The sequence below is a fragment of the Moschus berezovskii genome, chromosome 17, assembly GCF_049115385.1.
Source record: "Moschus berezovskii isolate FMDL1 chromosome 17, NW_MosBer_1.0, whole genome shotgun sequence".
Classification (NCBI taxonomy): Eukaryota; Metazoa; Chordata; class Mammalia; order Artiodactyla; family Moschidae; genus Moschus; species Moschus berezovskii.
The window spans coordinates 21,314,011-21,331,880 of NC_142476.1; positions in this window are offsets into that span (position 1 = coordinate 21,314,011).

The window sequence follows — 17,870 nt, forward strand, 5'->3', positions numbered from 1 at the left end:
TGTAGTTTACAAGGGATTGTGATTCATACCAAAACCTGAGTATTTAATTTTGTTAAATTTTATAAGCAGCAAACACTGGAAAAAGTACCTGCCAGAGAAACAAATTCCTAAAAATTGAGATTTTACATAATCTTCAATATTTTGAAATGAATTCATTTATGGAGGAGTGGGGGTAGAGGGTTCCCAGTCAAGTTAGACCATCTAAGAAGCAGAACAGGACCCTTTATGAGATATTCAGCCACTTACCACCATGATGACAGATGAAATTCCCACATTTAGTGGGAGGTTGTATTAAAACTAGATTTCCGAGTTCTCTTTTAACTGTCTCTTTTGCTCGTTTCCTACCGCCATCTGCTCACGATCCCTTTGTCAGACGTCTTCTCACCTTTAAATCCTTTGAGACCCAACTTACATGACTTTAGCCTACACAGTCACCCCAGCCAGACATGATCTTTGCCCTCTAAACTGTGTGGCCATTTTCTTCATTAATTCATCGGTTTCTTCCATTTGTTAAACAGTTACTGAACTCTTCCTACAGGTTGCCCACTAGTCCGAGGTCAGTAGGCTACAGAGACAAACATGATACCGTTCTTGCCTTCAGCTCTCAGTTTAATGAAGATTGACAAGTGGACAAATTTCAAAGCAAGGTGAGAAGTGCTATAATAAAGGGAAAATGCTATGAAAACCAGCCTGATGACATTTAACACGTGAATCCTTTTTACTAGGGTTACTTTGTTTTTCACCTCCAGAGATCATAAACCCTTTGACAGCAAACTACCTTTTTTGGTTTTGCATCTGCTACGTGTCCCGAAGCAAGGTTTGCAATATCATATGTTCTCACATACTTTTAAAATAAGTGAACAGAGATGGTCTCCAATGAGAGGGCGGGATGGCAGAATAGGAAGACCCTGAGCTCACTGCCTCTCCCAGTCACACAGGTTACAACTATTTACAGAGCAGGTATTGAGGAGAAAGACCAGAAGACTGGCAGAAAAGATCTACAACTAAAGATATAAAGAAGGAGCGCAGTGAGACAGAAAGGGTGGAGACATGGTATAGTAAAGGTCCGTACACCCCGGTGGGCAACTCATACACGAGAGATGATTACAACTGCAGAGGTTCTTCTCAAGGCGTAAGGGGTCTGAGCCCCACATCAAGCCACCCAGGCCCGGGGTTCTGTCACCAAGAAGATGAGCTCCCAAAGTGTTTGGTTTTGAAGGCCAGGGGGGCTTACTTTCCAGAAACCGAAGGGGGCTGTGGGTAATAGAGAATTCACTCTTAAAGAGTGCACACAAAATCTCTCACACTCCAGGACCCAGGGCAGAAGCAATAGTTAGAAGGGAGCTTGGGTCTGACCTCTCTGCTGGCCTTGGAGAGCCTCCCAGAGAGGCAGGAGGCAACTGGAGCTCATTTTGGGACACAGGAACTGCAGCAGCATATTTTAGAGAGCCGCTTCTACCTGATGGGCACGTACTGGCACGTGCCAGTTTGGAATCCTCCTTCAAGTTCACTAGCACCAGGACCTGGTCCTGCCTACCAGCCTGTCAGCCCCAGTACAGGCAGGACACCTCAGCCCTGAGAACCAGCTGGGGGGGAGACACAGCCCCACCCACCAGAAGGCCTGCTGTCTTAAGACCCCCTGAAGCCACAGTTACCCTGGGACCCAGCCCTGCCCACCAGGACACGAACACCAGCCTCATCCACTGGTGGGCGAGCACCAGCCTCACTATCACCTGGGCTGAAGCCCAGCCCTGTCCATCAGCAGGCCATCTTACCAACCATGAGAGCCCCAGGGCCCTGCAGCCAGAGATCCTGGGACACAGCTCCACTCAGCAGTGGGCCAGCACTAGACCCAGGACCTGGCTTCACTCACCAGCAGGCAGACACCAGACCCTGGACCCCTGCAACCCCATAACCTGCCATGTCAGTATCCAGCCTATGCACCGGCAGGCTGACACCACTCAGAGACACCTTGGGACCCCTCAGTCAGCCACTCCAAGATTTAGTCCCACTCACCAGCAGGTCAGCACCAGCTTTGGGACACCCTGGAACTCACATGCAGCCACGTGGGTGGGTGGAAGCAGCCCCACCCACCAGCAGGCTGACACTAGATCAGGGAACCCTAGCCCCACTACCAGCAATCCCAGAACCTGGCTCCACTGACCAGTGGGCCAACAGTAGCCCTGAGACCCCCCAGGACTCTGTAGCGAGCACCTCATGGCCTGGTCCTGCTCACTAACACCTAACACAACACTAACACTAACACTAACACCTCTACACAAGGCAGCGCCTGGCAGCCAACCAGACCAGGGGCCAGCCACACCTCACCATAACTTCCACAGTACTCAACTTCCCACAACAGAAGGACACACACAGTCCACATAGAGGGCACCCCTAAACCACATAGCTCTGGTAACCAGAAGGGATTGAGCAGCAGCTATGAAAGGCCAATTTTCCAAAGTTAGGAAATGTAACCAATATATCGAATACACAGAAAAAAAAAACAAAAACAGCAAGTTGGGCAAAAGGAGGTAACAGAGGAATGTGTTCCGAAGGGACAAGATGAAACCCCAACAGAGCCAAGTGAAGCGGAGATGGGCAATCTACCTGATGAAAAGTTCAAGGTAATGATCATCAGTTCAGTCACTCAGTCGTGTCCGACTCTTTGCAAACCCATGAATCACAGCACGCCAGGCCTCCCTGTCCATCACCAACTCCTGGAGTTCACTCAAACTCATGTCCATCAGGTCGGTGATGCCATCCAGCCATCTCATCCTCTGTCGTCCCTGTCTCCTTCCGCCCCCATCCCTCCCAGCATCACAGTCTTTTCCAGTGAGTCAACTCGTCACATGAGGTGGCCAAAGTATTGGAGCTTCAGCATCAGTCCCTCCAATGAACACCCAGGACTGATCTCCTTTAGAATGGGCTAGTTGGATCTCCTTGCAGTCCAAGGGACTCTCAAGTGTTGGACTCTTCTCCAACACCACAGTTCAAAAGCATCAATTCTTCGGAGATCAGCTTTCTTCACAGTCCAACTCTCACATCCATACATGACCACGGGAAAAACCATAGCCTTGACTAGACGGACCTTGGTTGGCAAAGTAATGTCTCTGCTTTTTAATATGCTATCTAGGTTGGCTATAACTTTCCTTCCAAGGAGTAAGCATCTTTTAATTTCATGGCTGCAATCAGCATCCGCAGTGATTTTGGAGCCCCAAAAAATAAAGTCTGACACTTTTTCCACTGTTTCTCCATCTATTTCCCATGAAGTTCAAGGTAATGATCATAAAGATGTTCAAAGAACTCAGGAGAGGATGTAGGAACAGAAGGAGAGATTCGAGGTTTTAACAAAGAGTTAGAAGATGTAACAAAGAATCAGAGAGAGATGAAGAATACAATAACTGAGATGAAAATGCATTAGAAGGAATCAACAGTAGATTAAATGATATGGAGGAATGAATTAGTGAGCTAGAAGACAGGGTGGAGATCACTGACGCTGAGCAGAAAAACGAATAAAAAGAAATGAGGACAGTTTAAGAGACCACTGGGACAATGTCAGGTGTACTAACATTCACAGCACAGGGTCCCAGAATGAGAAGAGAGAGAGTAAAGATCACATTTGAAGATATAATAGCTAAAAACTTCCCCAACTTGAGAAAGGAAACACATATCCAGGTCCAGGAAGCACAGAGTCTCAAACGAGATCAACCCAAACAGGACCACACTAAAACACATTGTAATTAAAATGACAAAAATTAAAAATAAAATATTAAAAGCAGCAAGGAAAAATCTACAAGTTACATACTACAAGGGAATTCCCATAAAGATATCAGCTGACTTTTTACCAGAAACTTTTGATCCCTGGTTTGGGAAGATGCCCTGGAGAAGGGAATGGCTACCCACTCCAGTATTCTCACCTGGAGAATCCCATGGACAGAGGAGCCTGGAGGACTACAGTCCATGGGGTTGCGAAGAATCAGACGTGACTGAGTAACTAATACTTCTGGAGGCCAGAAAGGAGTGGCATGATAGAATGAAAGGGAAAATCCTATAACCAAGAAGACTCTACCTGGCAAGTGTTTCATTCAGATTTGATAGATCAAAAGTTTTGCAGACAAGTGAAAGCAGAAAGAGCTCAGAACCGCCAAACCAGCTTTACAAGAAATGCTGAAGGGACTTCTCTAAGTGAAAAAGAAAAGGCCCACAACTAGGAACATGAAAGCTACAAGAGGAAAAAGCTCATTGGTAAAGGCAAGTATGCAGTAACAGTGGTAAATCAACCATATATAAAGGAAGATAAGAAGACAGACGTAATAAAATTATCTATATACACAACAGTTAAGGGACACACAAAACAAAAAGATATAAAACATGATGTCAAAAACAGTAAACATTGGGGGAGTGACGTTACAATTCTGGGTTGTAAAAATGAATTTGAACTTAAGAAATCCACAAATTACTACAATCACATTGAGAGATTGCTATATATAAACCTCATCATAACCACAAGCCAGAAATCTATAATAGACACACACCAAAAAAGAGAAAGAAAAACAGATAATAAAAAATAATTAAAATAGAAAAGAAGAAACTATTAGGAAAAGAGAAAGGAATCCAAACATAACACTAAAGGTAGTCATCAAGTCACAAGGAAAGAAAGACTGCAAAATTTCACTTTTATGTGGAATCTTAAAAAAAAAATTAACAGACATAATAAAACAGAAACAGTTCTGGATACAGAGAACAAACAGGTGGAAGGAAGGGGGTTGAGGGAGGGGAAAATAGAGATATTAAGAGGTACAATTTCTAATTGCAAAATAAATGAGTCACGGGTATGAGATGTACAGTGTGGGGAATATAGTCAGAAACTATGTAAATATCTTTGTACTGTGGCATATCATAACTAGACATCATGGTGATCAGTTTGAAATATACAGACATCACTGTGTGTAAAAGGAACCAACGTGGTGTTGGAGGTCAATCATACTTTAAAAACAAACAAACTCATAGAAAGGGATTGTATTTGTGCCCAGAGGTGGGTGTGGGGGAAGGCTGAAGTGAAGGTACGAAGTTCCAGTTGTAAGACAGCTAAGTACTAGGAATGTAAAGTGCAACATGATAAATTTAATTAACACTGTTGTGTGTTACATACATGTTAGTCTTTTAGTAAACCCTGAAAGTTCTCATCGCAAGATAAAATGGTTTTTTATTTAATTTGTGTCTATGAGATGACGGATGTTCACTGAACTTACTGTGATAATCTTTTCACGATGTATGTAGCTGTAACCTTCACCTTAGTGCTGTATGTCAGTGGCATCTCAATAAAGCTGGAAGAAAAGGAATAAATAAATAAGAGGAATGGAGGCAGTAAGTCCAACCGATGGCAGTTGAGAAGTCAATATTTTATCTTTCAATCTACTCTTTGAAATGGATATTGAATATTAAATACCTCTTCAGTGGGTTGATTTTTTTAAATATGCTTATTTTTCTCCTCTAACCTATAAATGCACTGACTGCTACTCAAAGTTTTTTTAATGTTAAATCTTTTGAAAAATAGGAGTCAACTCTCTTGGTCTGGAAAGTCAAGTCTTTGCTTTATCCAGGAGCCTTCCCCAGCTGAAAGGTAAAAAGAGCTTTTGCCCTCTATATGTATGATGACCTGCCATACGGGAGGAAGCGCTTCTTATTCCAGCTGTCATCTTTTTTTATTCTAGTAAAAAACAGAATAGTACCATTCTTTAATCAATAAAAATATCAGCCCTTTTCTTTCATTTTGATGCAACCGAGAGCTCGCGCTATCACTCTGGAGCTCTGTCTCGCTCCTGCTCACTACTGTCTGTCACAGTCTTCCTCTTTACTTTCGCTATTGCATGTTTTCTTCCCCTCGCAGACCCCTCTTCTGAACTAAACATAAAGAAGAGTCTTGTTTTTGCATGGTTGAGCTACAGTCATACTTCAAAGCTTAATTCTTGCTTTGCCCTTGCCCTTTTCACACTTTTGATTGAATACTTCAAAGCAGCTTATTGTGAACTCACATTTCATTTACAAGATGTGAGTAACTTAAAAAGGGTTTCCAGAGACCGGTTCTACGCTTTTTAGAGCTTAGCTTTTCATGAATATGCAAATCTCACTATTTTTTTTTTAATTTATTTAAATTTTTGACCATGCCATAAGGCTTGCAAGATCTCAGTTTGCCATCAGGGACTGAACCCGAGCCAAGGCAGTGAAAGCCCAGAATTCTAACCATGGACCACCAGGGAACTCCCTCACTGTCCTTTTAAAATTATGACAAAGTTTATGCTAAGATTACAAAGTCAGTCAAAAATATAGAATGGGAAAAAACTAGATAATTCAGGGATTATCAACGTTACAAGTTTAAACATGGAATGACTTCCATTCCAGCTCTTTTTTTCAAATATCACAAGAAAAACATCCTAATACTTCTTATCCCCCTTGTTTAGTCTCTAAGCTGCCTCCAACTCTTTCATGACCCCATGGACTGTAGTCTGCCAGGCTCCTCTGTCCATGGGATTTCCCAGGCAAGAATACCATTCTTGGGTTGCCATTTCCTTCTCCAGGGGATTTTCCTTTCAGAGAGGTCAAACCCATGTCTCCTGCACTGACAGGTGGATTCTTTACCACTGAGCCACCTGAGAAGCCCCCTTATCCCCCTTATCTTTGCCTAATTCCAAAACAAGCATATCTTACAGGAAAGAAAAAAGACAACTTCTTTGGTGAGCATCTCAATTCAAGTAATTCATAAATAACCTGAGTGGTATTTATACCTTGGGTGTTAAAAATGGTGTAAATTACTTCTCATTTCCCAGTTCAGTTACTTAATGTATTAGAGGACCGTGCATAGCATGTAAGGACAGTAAGTGTTAGAAGTCCAATATCCTCAGTACAGGAATTTTCTGTGGATTACGTCTAAAGTCCAAGTAATTTACATAAATTGTATAAATTCTTGCAGCTACTGTGTGACACATTTAGAATTACAATCCCCTGACTTCCATTTTAGCACTTTCTTTCAAGTATCACAAAGCCTCTCAATCTGATGATGTCTGTTAGTTTGTGCATGCATGCGTGCTCAGTCACTTCAGTCATGTCCAACTCTTGGCGACCCCATGGACTGTAGTACACCAGGCTCCTCTGAACATGGGATTCTCCAGGTAAGAGTACTGGAGTGGGTTGCCATTCCCTCCTCCAGGGGTTCTTCCCGACCCAGGGATCAAGCCCACATCTCTTGTATCTCCTGCATTGGCAGGTAGGGGTTCTTAAGGTTAGCCATTATTATATATATATTTTTTTGTATCCACCTTCTAATTTGGTCTTTTCAGAGACACTAGTAAAACAGCTGTTTATAATGAGAGTTCTGTAAAAACTTACCAATTTAGAAGTTTCTCCAATTTAAAGGATCCATTGTCTGGCCACTGACGAGCCGTATGTTAGCAACTCAAACCATAAAATTCAGGATGTGTCCCCACAAGCGAGTACAAAGGATGTGGTCTTCACAAGAGCCAGAAAGTTTACTCCTCAAAATAGTTTAAGTAAAGACCTTCATTGTATTTGTTCAGCCACTCAGTCATGTCTGACTCTTTGCGACCCCATTATATATACAGGCACAACAAAGGTTGAGATGACAAAGGCCCTTATGGTCGGGGGCCATTTGTGATAAATTTGCTGGCACAGCCAAACGAAAAGCTGTTCAGAATCCCAGGCTATTTGACTGGCTGCCAAATGTATATCATATGTATATATTCTGAATGGCAGAGATCAACCTCTCAAAACACAATAAAAATGCCTAAAATCAGAAAAATTTACATTTCAAAGGATCAGGGAGAGAAATGCAAGTTTCTCCTGGAAGGCCTTTTGTTTCTTTAAGGTCAAAATTCTGAAAATGTGCTTTATCCAGTTGGCTTTTTCTAACAAGTTTTGGGCAGAGTCCATTTTCAGGGTGAGATTTTCTTTCATTCTCAATTAAGCAATAACTTGTAAGTATAAATTCTGTGTGTGTATAAACCGTAGTAGTAGTAGTGTTAGTCGTTCAGTCGTGTCCAGCTCTTCGCGATCCCATGGACTGTAGCCTGCCAGGCTCCTTTGTCCATGGGATTCTCCAGGCAAGAATACTGGCATGGACTGCCATTCCCTTCTACAGAGGATCTTCCTGACCCAGGGATCGAATCCGGTCTTCTGCATTTCAGGCGGATTCTGGGAAGACCCTATATAAACCGTCAGTTCAGTTCAGTTCAGTCGCTCAGTCTGTCCGATTCTTTGTGATCCCATGGACTGCAACACGCCAGGCCTCCCTGTCCATCACCAACTCCCAGATTTTACTTAAACTCATGTCCATCTAGTCGGTGATGCCATCCAGCCATCTCATCCTCTGTCGTCCCCTTCTTCTCCTGCCTTCAATCTTTCCCAGCATCAGGGTCTTTGCAAATGAGTCAGTTCTTTGCATCAGGTGGCCAGAGTATTGGAGTTTCAGCTTCAGCATCAGTCCTTCCAATGAATATTCAGGACTGATTTCCTTTAGGATGGACTGGTGGATCTCCTTGCTGTCCAAGGGACTCTCAAGAGTCTTCTCCAACCCCACAGTTCAAAAGCATCAATTCTTCAGTGCTCAGCTTTCTTTATAGCCCAGCTCTCAAATCCATATGTGACTACTGGAAAAAACATAGCCTTGATTAGATGGACCTTGGTTGACAAACCATACTGGGGTAATATTAATAGTTTGGAGGTGGGCAATCTGTCCCTCCTTTTTCTCTTATTTTGAAAGTTTTGTTTCCTATTCAGATACCAGTTTGCCAAGCTAAAACTGCTGATGACAATTTTATGGTGAACCAATGCGCTGCTTGTGAGGTTAACTTCTCTAGGCGTCACTCTAGAGTCATCTCCACTCTCTGGTTTCTCAGTTCCTCCCTCTGGCAGTCTAAAACCACTGTGGTTGCTTGGATCACTGAGTGGCCAGCTCTCACATGCTGTCCCTGGATGAGGAAGTTTCCCCACTTCCCCTTTTTTTTTTCCCCCACACCCCTGGCTTGCAGTATCTTAGTTCCCTGATAGGGAATTGAACCTGGGCCTTTGGCAGTAAGAGTGCCAAGTCGTAACCAGTGGATGACCAGGGAATCCCCACATTTTTTAACTTAAATGAGTAAGCTTCCTATGGGATCACTACATGGTATAATGAGGATTTACCTCCACCAGTCTTGCAAATTTCTCAGTTGCCTGAGGAAACCATTGCTGGCTGCAAGGAGATGTGTCCTTCTTTGGAGCTGAAAGCTCTCCTGTGATATTTTCACTTTTATTCTGACAAACTCTATTAAAGTAGCCAGTTCAAGGAAGAGTGACAGGCCAGTCTCTCACCAAATCACTCAGCTGAATGAGTTTTGGCTTTTACTCAATGAGTAAAATTGCCCCAGTATTTTTCAACAGCAGTAACTAAGGTACCTTTTTTTGAAACTAAGTTCAAGGAAATCATGTGGCATTTGTCTTTTCATGTGGTTTTTTTCTTTTATTGATGTGGTGTGTCACAGTGATTGATTTTCATATGTTAAAACATTCTTGTGACCCTGGAATTAATCCAACTTTTTCCTGGGTGTTCATTGGAAGGACTGATGCTAAAGCTGAAACTCCAATACTTTGGCCATCTCATGCGACGAGTTGACTCACTGGAAAAGACTCTGATGCTGGGAAATGTTGGGGGCAGGAGGAGAAGGGGACGACCGAGAATGAGATGGCTGGATGGCATCATCGATTCTGTGGACATGAGTTTGGGTGAACTCCGGGAGTTGGTGATGGACAGGGAGGCCTGGCGTGCTGTGATTCATGGGGTCGTGGAGAGTCGGACACGACTGAGCGACTGAACTGAACTGATCATGGTGTGTGGTCTTCTCTATTTATTGTTGGACTCAATTTGCTAGTATTTTGTTGAGGATTTTTACATCTCCTTTGGCCTGTAATTTTCTTTTAGTGTCTTTGTCTGGTTTCCCTCAGGGTTGACCGAAGGGCAGCTGTAATGTGACAAGTTGATGGCCGCAACATTCTTTGTTTATTGTTATGGCGGGAAACATTTTTTCATTAACAAAGGAAAGAGGGTGAGGAAGGGAAGGCTTCCAGAAGAAACTGGTATTTATTAATTGATTGGCTGCGTGGCATGCGAGAACTTAGTTCCTTGACCAAGGATCAAAGCCCACTACAATGGAAAAGCGTCTTAGCCACTGGACCATCAGGGAAGTCCCTGAAGGAGGTAGTATTTAAGCTACAGTAGTTCCCCCTTATCTACAGGGACAATTTCCGAGATCCCAGTGGATACTGATACTGAGGATAGCAGAGAACCTTATATATACAATCTTCCCTATACATATCAGGGGAGCAAAATTTGCCACCCCAAAATGTCTCTTTGGCACACGAATTAGGGGAAACACACTAACTAAAACCACCCACCCTGGCCAGGCACCATATAACCATTTGTGTGAGTGATTTTGCAAGAGGAGGCCCTAGGAAGGAACACGGAACTACAAGGCACCATCAATCAAAAGAGTTTGGGAAAGGTCAAAAAGAGATGCCATGTGTCCTTCCACCTCCTAGAGTCCTCCTCACTGGCATCCATCTCAGTCAAGCAATGCGTGTGCCACCAGGAATCTCCCTGAGTCAGAAGGATTGGCCAGAGACAACCCGGAAACTAATCCCATCACCATAAAACCTGAGACTGCGAACCACGCGGCAGAGCAGTTCTCCTGGGTTCCCTCACCTTCCTGCTCTCTGTCTGGGTGACCCTTCCCAGAAACGCCTCTTGCTTTGCCAGCACATGTGTCTCCTTGGACAATTCATTTCTGAGTGTTAGACAAGAGCCCCTTTTCCAGCCCTGAAAAGGGTCCCCCTTCCTGCAACAATGGATTAATTCAAAATGAAAACAATCCATTTCCAGAGGACTCAAGAAGACCATTTGTCCTACCTGCCTAAAAGAATTTAGATAGAGGACTTTTTCTCATCTTCACGTGAATTGCCTTCCTCCCAGTTGAAGTCCCAAACCACTACCCTCAATATCCTCTTTAGTCTTTAGCTGAAGATAAGTATTTAAGGTAAGGGTTTCAGCCATTCTGGCAAGTTACTGAAGTTTCCTAGGTCTCTCTCATGTATACATGTTATTAAACTTTATTTGATTTTCTCCTGCTAATCTATCTCATGTCAGTTCTTAGGCCATCCAGAAAAGCCTAGAAAGGCAGAGTAAATTTTCTTCCTCCTGACACATACATACCTATGATAAAGTTTAATTTATAAATTAGGCACAGTAAGAGATTAACAATAGCTAATAATAAAATAGAACAATTATAACAGTATACTGTAATAAAAGTTATGTGAATGTGGACTCTCTCAAAATGTCTTATTTTACAAATTTAAATTTATCACATACTGTGGCTGTAACTTTCGCAGTTCAAGGTGCGACAGCAAAGGTAGCACAAATTTTTTTCCTTTTTCACAGTTTCACAGATAGAAGATTCAATCTTACTGTAGATCTTAATAACCCCAGCAAAAGATTTTTTTCTTTTCCTTATTAAGTCTAGAACTTTTACCTTTTCACTTAACGGAAGCACTTCTTGTGCCCTGGGGCCGTTATCAAATAAGGGTTACTGAAACATAAACGCTGTGACACTGAGAGCATTGGTCTGTTTGTTAAGTCAGCTACCAAGAGACTACTGGGCAGCGTACGCTGGACAGAGGGATGGATGGTTCATCTCCCGGGCAGGATGGAGCAAGACAGTGTGAGATTTCATCATGCTATTCAGAAGAGTGCAAAATTTAAAATGTACTATTAGTTGCTTATTTCTGGAATTTTCTGTTTGGTGTTTTCAGGCTATGGTTGACCACAAGTAAGCGAAACTATGGATAGTGAAAGTGTGGATTGGGGTGGGGAGACTACTGTAAAGTCACAGCTGGCCAAGTGAACCAAATATGTGGAAGGGGGCTGGTAACAGAATAAGGCAGAAAACCACAAGTAGCTGGGCAGGAGGTAGCGAGGACCGAAATGAGGTTAGAGAGGTTAAGTATATTGTACACAACCAGACACGCATTTACTGTTTGTTTGTCTCCTATGATTCATCTCCAGTTCAGTTCAGTTGCTCAGTCGTGTCCGACTCTTTGCGACCCCATGGACTGCAGCACGCCAGGCTTCCTTGTCCATCAGCATCTCCCGGAGCTTGCTCAAACTCATGTCCATTGAGTCCGTGATGCCAACCAACCATCTCATCCTCTATCATCCCCCTTCAATCTTTCCCAGCATCAGGGTCTTTTCCAAGGAGTCAGTTCTTCGCATCAGATGGCCAAAGTATTGGAGTTTCAGCTTCAGCATCAGTTCTTCCAATGAATATTCAGGACTGATCTCCTTTAGAATGGACTGGTTGGATCTCCTTGCAGTCCAAGGGACTTTCAAGAGTCTTCTCCAGCACCACAGTTCAAAAACATCAATTCTTCGGCGCTCAGTTTTCTTTATGGTCCAGCTCTCACATCCGTACGTGACCACTGGAAAAATCTTCAGTTCAGTCAGTTCAGTCGCTCAGTCGTGTCCGACTCTTTGCGACCCCATGAATCATAGCATGCCAGGCCTCCCTGTCCATCACCAACTCCCAGAGTTCACCCAAACCCACCTCCATCTAGTCGGTGATGCCATCCAGCCATCTCATTCTCTGTCTTAGGTTGAACCAAAAGAAGATTGGCTCTGTATTTCTAGCCTTTACTTGGGCTGCCAGGTGTTGGGAGATCATTCCCCATACAGTTCTCTCACATTTCTGCAGTTTTATGCCAGAGGCACCAAAAGCTTTTGTTCCAGACTGTCTCTTCAAGGGCTTTTGTATTACCACGGGTCTTGGTAGACAGAGATCATGTCCCCACTGAAACGAAGGGAGGGTTTACTTCCTGTCCAGTGTAATAAAGAGAATGTCTTCCACCAGGCAAAGCTGGCTGTCTTGAGCTTAGTGGTCTTTAGCTGTGAGGCAGATCCTCTCTGTGTGTGTCATCTCTCTGAACAGCTCCATATCGTCCTGTGGATTTTAGGAAAGGGAAGATAGAGGGGAGGGCAAGAGGAATCAACAAGTATGTGAGGTTTGTGCTACTTGCTGGGCTCCAAATAACAAGTCCTTTGCCTCAGAACTAGGAGTCTTCTTATGTCTTCTGTCAATGCCCATGAAACTGTGGCCGGCTAACCCTTCACAGCTCCTGACACTAGGTGTTTGCCTTCTTGAAAAGCAAAAGCTTAGGTTTGGGTCTGTTTTTGTTTACATGCCCTCACATCTGATGGATCTTATTCATACTATGACCTGGTGCAGTGTTAGCTGAGGTAGGGTTGTAGGCCAGTTGCCTCATTCATCTCCTTTCAATATTAAAATCCTTTGGCTTATGAATCTGAGCTTCCTATGGAGGCAAAGGACAGCCAAATAAAAAGTGAATATTTCACTAATATAAAGGCAAATGGCAAGGAAAGCTGTGTTCCAGGCCAGGCAGTGCTCAGCTTGCCATATGAAATAGGCTTTTAATAGAAATCAAATAGCAATTAGCTCAAACTACTGTAAGGAACATAAGCCAGGATACAATTTGAAAATTAGTCTGCTATCCAAGCATCAGTGAAAGATAGGCGACCCTAGCCAAATAGGATTTGACCATGAGATGATTCAAGCAATGCCCACCTGGGAAGGGCAATGATACACAGACAACCTGTCTCCTGAGAAACCTGTATGCAGTTAAATCCAGACAAGGAACAACTGATTGGTTAAAAATTGGGAAAGGAGTACCACAAGGCTGTATATTGTTGCCCTCCTTATTTAACCTATATGCAGAGTGCATCATGCGAAATGCTAGGTTGGATGAATCAAAAAATGAAATGAAGATTGCTGGGAGAAATATCAAGAACCTCAGATATGCAGATGATACACTCTAATGGCAGAAACTGAATAGAAACTAAAGAGCCTCTTGATGAGGGAAAAAAAAGAGTGAAAAAGCTGGCTTAAATCTCAACATTCAAAAAACTAAGATCATGGCATCGGTTCCCTCACTTCATGGAAAAATAGAAGAGGAAAAAGCAGAAGCAGTGACAAATTTTATTTTCTTGGGCTCCAAAATCACTGCAGACAGTGACTTTCAGTCATGAAATTAAGAGACACTTGCTCCTTGGGGGGAAAGCTATGATAAACCTAGGCAGCATACTAAAAAGCAGAGACATCACTTTGCTGACAAAAGTCTGTACGGGCCAAGCTATGGTTTTCCAGGAGTCATGTACAGATGTTAAGAGTTGGACCATAAAGAAGGCTGAGTGCTGAAGAATTGATGCTTTTGAATTGTGGTGCTGGAGAAGACTCTTGAGAGTCCCCTTGGAGTCAAACCTAAAGGAAATCAACCCTGAATATCCATTGGAAGGTCTGATGCTAAAGCTGAAGCTCCAATACTTTGGCCACCTGATGAGAAGAGATGAGTCACTGGAAAAGATCCTGATGATGGGAAATATTGAGGGCAGGAGGAGCAGCGGTTGACAGAGACTGAGATGGTTGGATAACATCACCAACTCAATGGACATGAATCTGAGCAAACCCCAGGAGATAGTAAAGGACAGGGAAGCCTTGGAGTGCTGCAGTCCATGGTGTTGAAGAGTTAGCAGAAACTGAGCAACAACAGCAATGATATACAAGAAAAGCCTCTATAGGAATCTTCGATTACCTTCCCAAGTATGTACTTATTCTAATTATCAAAATCAAGACGCGGGAGACGCCCGGCTCCTGCGGCGCAGATGCGGGAGACGCCCGGCTCCGGCGCAACCGACCACGTGCAGAATCGTGGCTGAGATGAGCTACGCCGCGCCCAGGGTTAGGGCGGTGGCCGAGAGGAGCTGTACCACGTTCAGGAGGCGGTGGCTGCTTGGGCACCGGAGGGCCGAGAGGAGCTGATCTACATTCAAAGCAGGAGGCGCGGCCTTGAGGAGATACCCCTTGTCCAAGGTAAGGTACAGCGGCTGCACGTTGCTGGAGCAGCTGGGAAGAGATACTCCACGACCAAGTGGAATATAAGAATCCAGTGTTCTGGGGAGGAAGGAACAAGATGGCGGAGGGATAAGATGGCAAGACCACTTTCTCCCCCACAAATTCATCAAAAGAACATTTGAATGCAGAGTAAAGTCCACAAAACAACTTCTGAATACTGGCAGAGGACATCAGGCTCCCAGAAAAGCAGCCCATTGTCTTCTAAAGAAGAGAGAAGAAATCCAGCTCCACCCACCAGAACACCGACACATGCTTCCCTAACCAGGGAACCCGGACAAGTCACCCGTCCAACCCCACACAGCGAAGAAACTACATAATAAAGAGAACTCCACAAACTGCAAGAAGAGGGAAAGGCCACCCCAAGGAAAGCAATATAAGCAAGATGAAGAGGCAGAGAAATACCCAGCAAGTAAAGGAACAAGATAATTGCCCACCAACACAAACAAAAGAAGAAGATATAGGGAATTTACCTGATAAAGAATTTCAAATTTTGATGGTGAAAATGATTCAAAATCTTGAAAGCAAAATGGAGTTACAGATAAATAACCTGGAGAAAAGGATTGAGAAGATGGAAGAAAGATTTAATAAGGACTTAGAAGAAATAAAAAAGAGTCAATATACAATGAATAATGCAATAGATGAGATCAGAAACACTCTGGAGGGAACAAACAGTAGAATAACAGAGGCAGAAGACAGGATAAGCGAACTAGAAGATAGAATTGTAGAAATAAATGAAACAGAGAGGAAAAAAGAAAAACGAATTAAAAGAAATGAGGACAATATTAGAGACCTCTGGGACAATGTTAAACGCTCCAACATTTGAATCATAGGAGTCCCAGAAGAAGAAGACAAAAAGAAAGACCATGAGAGAATACTTGAGGAGATAATAGTTGAAAACTTCCCTAAAATGGGGAAAGAAATAATCACCCAAGTCCAAGAAACCCAGAGAGTCCCCAACAGGATAAACCCAAGGCGAAATACTCCAAGACACATATTAATCAAATTAACAAAGATCAAACACAAAGAACAAATATTAAAAGCAGCAAGGGAAAAGCAGCAAATAACACATAAGGGGATTCCCATAAGGATAACAGCTGATCTTTCAACAGAAACTCTTCAGGCCAGAAGGGAGTGGCAAGACATACTTAAAGTGATGAAAGAAAATACCCTACAGCCCAGATTACTATACCCAGCAAGGATCTCATTCAAATATGAAGGAGAAATCAAAAGCTTTACAGACAAGCAAAAGCTGAGGGAATTCAGCATCACCAAACCAGCTCTCCAACAAATGCTAAAGGATCTTCTATAGACAGGATACACAGAAAGAGTGTATAAACTTGAACCCAAAGCAATAAAGAAAATGGCTACGGGATCGTACTTATCAATAATTACCTTAAACGTAAATGGGTTGAAATTTTCAAAAAGGCTAGGAAACAATTCTCATAGCCATCAATAGTTCAGTGTTGAGTTCATGAATAGTTTTTAAAGTTTGGGACAAACTGTAGTATTTGCTATTTGAAGTACTATTTGTAATTGGCATATTACGATGTAACATTGGTCTTCATTTCCATCTTAAAACACCTAAAAATGCCTAACAGGTTTTTAGATTTGTGAATTTTAGTTGAAATGTATTTTACGATGTTACTAAACCTGCAGAAATATTGAAATATTTCAGAGAACTTATTCACTGTACATTTAATTTATTTTATTTATAAAAGTTATGAACTGTAGAAAGTTTTACTTGTTGGGTCAAATGCTTGTTGCTTCAAATGCTTGTTGCATTTGAAGTGCTAGTTACAAGAAAATCAAATACCTTCAATGTATAAATGCTATTAAGTTTTTAAAGGACTCTGGAGTATAAGTAAGTTTGTTTAAAGAAATTTAGTCTGTTCAACTTGAAAAAAATAAATAAATAAAATTGGAAAAATAAATAAATAATAAAAGAAAAAAAAATTATCAAAATCATTGCTCTAACAGAGTAAGGTAATATAAGTAATCAATAGAAGCAAATGTAAACTTTGGGAAACTTTAGTCTTCAACTTGATTGGTATGGTTGATCAATACATTCCACTGATTTACAGAAACAATATAAACTCTGGGTATGGGAAGAAGGATAAATCAGGGGCTGGAATTAACATATACACACTACTCTTTATATTATGTATAAATAGATAACCAACAAGGACCTTCTGTAAAACACAGGGAACTATACTCAATATTATGTAATAACCTGTAAGGGAAAAGAATCCGAGAAAAGTGTATATGTATATGGATGTATATTTTATACATATATGTTTGAATTGCTGTGCTGTACATCTGAAACTTACATAATATTATAAATCAACTATGCTGTTTGTTGTTTAGTCACTAAGTCGTGTCCCACATTTTCTTGGTCCCATGAACTGTAACCTGCCAGGCTTTCCTCTGTCCAGGGGATTTCCCAGACAAGAATACTGGAGTGGGTTGCCATTTCCTTCTAAATTAAAAAAAAAAACAAAAATTTTTTTTAAGAATTAATAAAAGTAAAACACCTGTAACTCTAAAAAAGAAATAATATAAACTATTTGAACATTTTTAATTAGTAAAGAGAAGACCGCTATGAAGTGAACATTTAGGTCATCCATCTCTGAAAGTATCTTTAATAACTCAAATCCTCTCTTCAAAACGTAAGTCTAAATGATGGAAGGCAGTGAAGATGTAATAGGTTTTGTGTGGCTCAACGGTTTCTTGATGATCTAATGAATAGTTTTCTTTGGCTTATCTTATAATTAATATTTGTAAATAATTTAGACAGATATTGAAGAAAGATCAAAGAGATTGTGTTTCTATGTGTCTTCGTAGATGGAC